This window comes from Cupressus sempervirens, chromosome 1 (assembly GCF_028749045.1).
Source record: "Cupressus sempervirens isolate cs-2001-9-10 chromosome 1, ASM2874904v1, whole genome shotgun sequence".
Classification (NCBI taxonomy): domain Eukaryota; kingdom Viridiplantae; phylum Streptophyta; class Pinopsida; order Cupressales; family Cupressaceae; genus Cupressus; species Cupressus sempervirens.
Genome location: NC_143118.1, coordinates 845,659,097 through 845,666,725, shown reverse-complemented (window position 1 = coordinate 845,666,725; position 7,629 = coordinate 845,659,097).

Here is a 7,629-nt window from a genome sequence, read left to right as displayed (position 1 = left end):
ACCTCTAAAACATTATTTTATTTAATGACTTTATAAAATATATCACTTTATAAAGTTACCTTGTAATATTTTTTTTAATTGATAACTTTATAAATAATTAACTCCTCCAAAATGTGGACATTACAGTTTTGCCCCTCCTAAAATTGCTTGGCCTCAAGCAATCTTAATGATGGATGCTACAAAATCACTTCTCCCTCCCAAGTAGCATCTTCAATAGGTAAATCTTTCCACTTAACCAGATACTCTCTAATTACTCTCATGTGAAGCTACTTCTCTCTACTATCCAGAATGGATTCTGGCACAAAGATCAATTTCCCCTCATCATCCAAGGGAGGTAATACTACAGAAGGCATCACATTCTGACACAATGCCTTTTTGAGGTGTGATACATGAAACACATTGTGCACTCTACTATCTGCGGAAAGCTCCAACTCATAAGCCACCTCACCAACTCCCCCGATGATCCTAAATGGTCCATAATAGCGTGGCTTGAGTTTCTTTGCACCACTCTTCTTGAAAGTGGACTACTTATATGGCTACAACATGAGGTAAACCATATCATTTACCTCAAAACTACGCTTAGTCCTCTTCTTCTCTGCATACTGCTTTTGCTAGTTTTGAGCTCTAGCAATGTTGTCTCGGAGAGTAGCAACTATATCCTTACTTTCCTATAATAGTTTACCTGCACAGGGTACTTGACTGTCTCCCAACAACAAATCTAAGAAACTAGGTACCTCATAACTATAAAGTGCCATGAAGGGTGTCATTTGTATAATCATATGGTATGTAGTATTGTAACAATATTCACAAAGATATATCCATTTGACCCAAGCTCGTTGTTGATCTGCCATATAATTCCTCAAATACCCTTACACTCATTTGTTTACAATCTTCGTTTGACCATCAGTCTATGGGTGATAACTGGTGCTAGGTGTAAGCTCAGTGCCACACAACCAAAATACCTCCTGTCAAAAGTGACTCATGAAGCGGTTGCCCTGTCACTCACAATGCTCAGAGGCAAACCATGTAATCTGAAAACCTCCCTGAGGAAGACCTCTGCCACCTGAGTTGCTGAGTATGTAGTAGCGATAGGGAAGAAGTGAGCATATTTTGTTAGCCTATCCACCACCACATAGATACAATCGTGCCCTTGGGCCCTGGGCAAGCCTGTGATAAAATCCATAGAGATGCACTCCCACTTCTTGTCAGGAATAGGAAGTGGTTATAGGAGTCCTATTGGATAAGTGTGCTCTTTTTTGTTCTGCTGGAAAACATGAAATTCACGCACATACTGTAAAACATTAGCCTTAAGTCCCTTCCAAGTGAACCACTCTCGTACTAACCTATAAGTCTTGAAATACCCAGGATGGCTTGCTGTAGGTGAATTATGGAATGCTCTCAAAATCAATTGCTTCACTTTTGATCCTAGGACTAAGTAAATCTTGTTCTTGTGAATGATCAAATCATCTATGAGGGTGTACCTAGTGTCGATCGTTGTTCCCTCCACTATATTAGAGGCCCATGTGTCTCTAGCATATTCTGCTACAATCAAGTGTTGCCAGTCCTCTGATATCTGAATCATAGAAGTGAGGTGTGGCCTACGAGATAAAGCATCTGCAACAATATTCAGTGTCCCCTTAAAATATGTGATATCAAAATCATAGGCCTGTAACTTACTCACCCACTTCTGTTGATGATCATTCAGGTCTCACTATCTCAAAAAGTGCCTCAAAGTATTATGATCAGTTTTAATACAAAATTTGCTGCCCACAAGATATTGTCTAAATTTGGCCAAGGCATGCATGATGGCCAACATCTCCTTATCATATATACTAAATGATCTCTTAGGCCCTCTGAGTTTCCTACTCTCATAAGCTATAGGATGCTTTTCCTGCATGAGTACATCACCAATTCCCTCTCCAGAAGCATCACATTGAAGCTCAAATGGCTTCATGAAATCAGGCAATGCTAATACTGGGCATGTGGTCATTATTTCCTTGAACTGCATAAAATAGTCTTGTGCCTCTCGAGTCCACACGAATGCCCCTTTCTTCAATAAATATGTCATGGGTGCTACATATTGTGAGTAGCCACTGACAAACTTGCGATAGAATCCACATAGACCAAGAAACCCCCTTAACTGTGTAAGGTTCTCTGGTGGTGGCCAATCAACAATAGCACAAATCTTTTCAAGATCCATTCACACTCCTTCTACACTAATGATGTGTCCAAGATACAATAGTTTTGTCATCCCCAAATCAGATTTGGACTCCTTGGCATACAAGGAATCCCTCTGTAAAATGCTCAATACTGTCTCCAAGTGCTCTAAATGTTCCTACCATGTCCTGCTATAGATCAAAATTTCATCAAAGAACACCAGCACAAATTTCCTCAACTCATGGTGGAAGACCTTATTCATAGTGGACTAAAAAGTGGCAGGAGCATTAGTCAAACCAAAAGGCATGACTACAAACTCGAAGTGCCCACAATGACATCTAAAAGTAGTTTTCTCAATATCCTACTCTTGAACTCTAATATGGTGATAGCCTGATCTCAAATCATTTTTTGTGAAATAACAAGCCCCATGCAATTCATCCATCAACTCATCGATGTGTGGGATGGGATACATGTTCTTTATAGTTCTCTTATTCAACACCTTGTAATCAATACACATTCGTAGAGTACCATCCTTCTTTTTTACCAAAATAATAGAAGACGCAAAAGGTGACTTACTTGGTCCGATGTGTCCCATTGCTAGCAACTCCTTGATGGTCCTCTCGATATCATCTTTGAGTCACTTTGGGTGCTGGTATGGTGTGATCATGATAGGCTTAGCACCTTCCTCCAGCTCGATAATGTGCTCAATGCCTCTATCTGGTGGTCTGCCTAGTGGAATCTCACTAAATACCTTCTCATACTTGATTCTCAATTTTTGAATATCTAGATGATATTCAGTCTTATGGTGCTCCTCCTAGGTAGGCATCACGGCACATATTGTTGCCCACTCTATATTATTATGCCTGGTTAATCTCTCCAACTGCCTAAATGAGATAGTCCTAACATCACCATTACAGATAGCCTTCAGCACATGAGTCCTGCCATCCACCTTGAATCATATGTCCATATCCTCCAGTCTTAGAGTAACCTCCTTCAAAGAATGTAGCCATTGCATCCCAAGTACTATGTCCATGTCACCCATGTTGACCTCATGATAGTCCACCTTGAACTCATAATTTTTCAGGCGCAAAGGTAGATCTCGCACCATCTTGTCATAGCGAAGAGTATATCCATCAGCTACCTTGATTCTCAATCCTTCAAACTCCTCAGTAATGAGTCTACGCCTCTCCACAAATCGTGCATCAATGAAATTATGTGTGGCACCTGTATCCAATAGAGTAATAGCCTTCTGTCCTGCCAAGACTCCCCAGAGTCTGAAAGATCCCTCTCTTTGAATACTAGACAGACGTGCCTCCTGTAAATGTAGCTCTAGAGCCTCTTTTTCCTCAGCACTATCTACCTCATGTTCACCCTCTACCTCATCAAGATCCTCATCATGGTGCTCTGAGCTGTCTGAATCCGAACCCTCGTAATAAGCCCACATCACCCGGTTAGCCTTCCCCTTAGGCTTCATAGGACAATCATGACCAAACTTATAGGAACCTTTGCAAAAGAAGCATAGCTTCTTCCTACGCAGGTCATTAAGCGTTTCCTTATCCAAAGGTGCAACTGACTTGCCTTTTGAGTCACTAACCTTCTCTTTACCCTTGTTGAATTCCCCTTTGTTATCTCTAAATGATGAAGAACTCTTCGAACTAAACCGGTTTGCTAGAGCTGCAAGTTCCATATTGTGGGCTTTCTTCATGGCTTCTGTAATGTGGGAGGATCAAAGGCCTTTACCGACCCCTTGAGTGGTTTAGTTAATCCCTCTATGAATAAAATGACTAGCTTCCATTCTGAAATGTCAAGCACCATCACTGCAAGCTTCTGGAAGTCATTGATAAATTGTTCTAAGCCTCATGACTGTCTCAATTGGGCTAACTCCCGGAAATAAACTTCAAGATTTTTTTAATCAAACCTTTCTATCAATCTATCCATGAAATTCTGATAAGTGGTTATCTGATTGTGTTGCAATGTGATCATGCCATGTGTCCACCAATCATGTGCTGCCCCATCTAAGTGTAAAGTGGCATACTTGAGTGCTTCAAATTCTGTCATAGTCTTTAGAGATAGGAAAGTATCCACCTTATGAATCCAAGCACAAGTAGTCATTTTTCCATTGCCATCAAATGTGGGTAATACCAACTTGTTGGTGACCTATTGCAACTCACTATGTTTATCTGCCTGCTTCTGCCTAGCAGCTTTGTAGTTCAGGTACCTATCAAATGTCCATCCATTCTGTACATATGTTGGTAGTGAATCCCACTCATTCCTCGCTTGTCGGAGTTCATCTACAATATATGTTATCATAGCATCAGGTGTGCATGTTGGAGTTTCTTCCCTGAATGTAGGACGTTTGGGTCTGTCAATTGTTCCAAACCGTGTCCTATGTTGTGATCCTACTATGCTCCTGTCATCCAGGTGGTCATTATTATGATTATTTCTCCTATTTTCCCCAATCAAATGTTGCGTCATAACCATCATTGCCTATGTACTTGCCTCTATTGACTGTAGAAGCCTCTCCTAATGCTATAAATTTTCATCATCTCACATAATTCAGGGTGGGCTTTGAGAATCCCTCTCAGCCATATTCTCAATTAAGTTGGTTCCCTGTGTAAATAAAGCCCTTTTATTTTTTTACTTTTGTAAACTAAATTGGCTGCATAAACCTTATCAGGTTGGTAGGAAACCACTCTGATACCACTGTAATGACCCTTACCAACAGGCCACTAAAAAAAACCCTAAATTTAATACTCTGTTGAAAGTATATTGTTGAATAAAAAAAATTGTTCTACTTAAATAACTAATGTAAAAAAGTGCCAATGTATTCATTCAATGATAACCAAGTATTTTTACATATGATATGCAATTTTCAGCACCGAAACATTACAACATGACACATTACAGTCAAACCCTAACTGGCTGAATTCAACTGAGAACTTGTTACAACTACAAACTGAAATGAAGAACCTGGATTGATCAAATGCTAGAGACTGAATGCTAAAGATGATATGATGAAAGTGCAACTCCAATTGAAACTCCAAACCAGTAATTAAGCACAATTGAAAAGACTGAAATATCCTTCCCACAGCTGCAATAATTCAAGTGATCTTTCACACCCTCAAAATTGCGTACCAATTGAGAGTTTTCGTTCTCAATGGCCAATTGTGACTACTTGCAGAAATTGTAGGCTCCACAATGCACATCAGCAAATATCAATAATAAATCTCGATGATAGGCAATGAGCCCTCAATGCTTATTTATTCTTTTTTTCCTCGATAGGTCGGCCTCCCTTTTAATTTTTTTCTCCGCTTCTTCTAACAACCTCTAGAACATTATTTTATTTAATGACTTTATAAAATATATCACTTTATAAAGTTACCTTGTAATATATTTTTTTAATTGATAACTTTATAAATAATTAACTCCTCCAAAACGCAGACATTACATCTTATTAAATCTACAATCGCACAAGACATCTCCAATATTTAAAAAATTAAACAAAACTATCTATCACTCATAAATTCTACATACATTCATCTCATTGCACTTGATTTTTCCATCAAATCAATTTAAGATGTCTTAATTGTTTTTACGAATTGATACTATTTATTTCATTTTAGCTGTATTCAACTAGTGTAATGTGTAAAGGAGGTTATTCCCTCCCTCTCGAAGTAATAAACTTGAAAATATGTTCTAAACGAGTGTGTTTAAAAATAGAATAGAAACCCATTGAAATGATTTATTATATATAATGCATCACATTCGCCACGTCCGTGCGAAGCTAAAATTAATTTAATGCAACTACGCATTCTTGGCCACCAATCCAAAATCAAAAGAATTATATTGTAAAAGAATCATGAACAAATAAAAAAGCCATGTACGTCAATTACCTCGCATGATATTTGCCCACGTTGCATGATCGAGTAAAATTCAACAATTTCAAAGTAACAATCCATTAGCAAACAAAATGTATTACCCTTCGGTCTAGGGGTCGAATCACATGAGACTCTAAGGAGCAGGTGAAGCCATCTCCATCTCCAGTACGTCTAGTGTTCAAATCTTACGTCTGCATCATTTGACATGACCTCTTACTCGGGCTCTGAGGCTAGTAACTAAATTTAACTCTATCCCAGATTCCCTTATCCCCAGGAAAACTATCAAACCCCAACAAGTTGGTAAATTAATTCACTAATGAAAGCGACAAATGCTTTGAATATATTTTAACCTGAACACAAGTACAGTATTTGCAGGTGGGCAAAAATTTTAATTGCAGGACATTTTGCAGGATTTCAAAACTTACGCTCACAGAATGCACTGTCCACAAATGAAGTGGGCTCAAGCTCGATCCTCCTACAGTGGTGGTTACGTTTTCTGTCATAATCTAGTACTACTAATTTAGAATAGAAAATTGAAGGATTTTAAGTTTTTTCAATTGATATTTGTTTCTTACTGTTGTTTTTGGATTCCATTGTGTCTTTTGCAGAATCTTACTGAATACACTCTGTCTGCCATCATTAGGAATTACACAAAATGAAATCCAGAAACGTCAGTCTTAATGATTTTTACACCTTAAAAACTGAATTGAAAGGTGAGTTTATGAGGTTAATTATTAAATTTAATCAAAGCGAGATCTGTTCATGAGCTGCATCCTCTTATAGTACCAACTAGCCCGCTTCAATAGGCATGTATACAACTTAGAAAGCCATACCTATGAAAAAGTAATTTAGTATTAAAAAATCTCTACAAGGCAATCTTCATACTTCATAGGGAGTAGGTTAATAAAACCAAGGGTTTCAGTTCATTCATGACATATATCGTTCAAAACAAAAAAGATTATTATTATTACTTTATAACACATTGGATGTTTTGATTGAGAAGTCGGAACCGTCGTAGCCCACAAAGCTACATAGCGGCCGAATTTGCTGAGCGAATATGGTGAGGAGAAAAGACATGAACGCCCTAACACTCGTGGGTAGGTATATAAATCAGGAACATTGTGTTTAGCTCTTGGTCAAATGTTCGATTCTCATCACCTACTCCAAATCAGTAAATGTACACTAGGGGAAATCGCACAGCATACGTATTGGTGTATAAACTACAAATTTACATCAAAGTAAGTAGACAGGTATTTCGATAATCTTACACTATTCAAAAATGGAGATTTGTGACTACAGGAAACTCACTGTTCTGTCAAACTAGAATCCTCCATCTCCCCATTCCAGGAGAGTCACTGGCTTCTCAACATAAAAAAATATTCGATCTCCACATTCCATTCCAGGAAAAACACTACTGTCTCAATCAAAGTTGTAAGATTTTAGAAGTTCTTCACATCCAGTATCGATTGAACAATAATTATTATGATTTATCATGTCTAATCTATAATCAATTTATAATTCATAGACTAATGATTCCATTTTAATTATTTGCAATTATTCTTTGTTTGGTTGTAGGCACAGGAATTGAGAATGG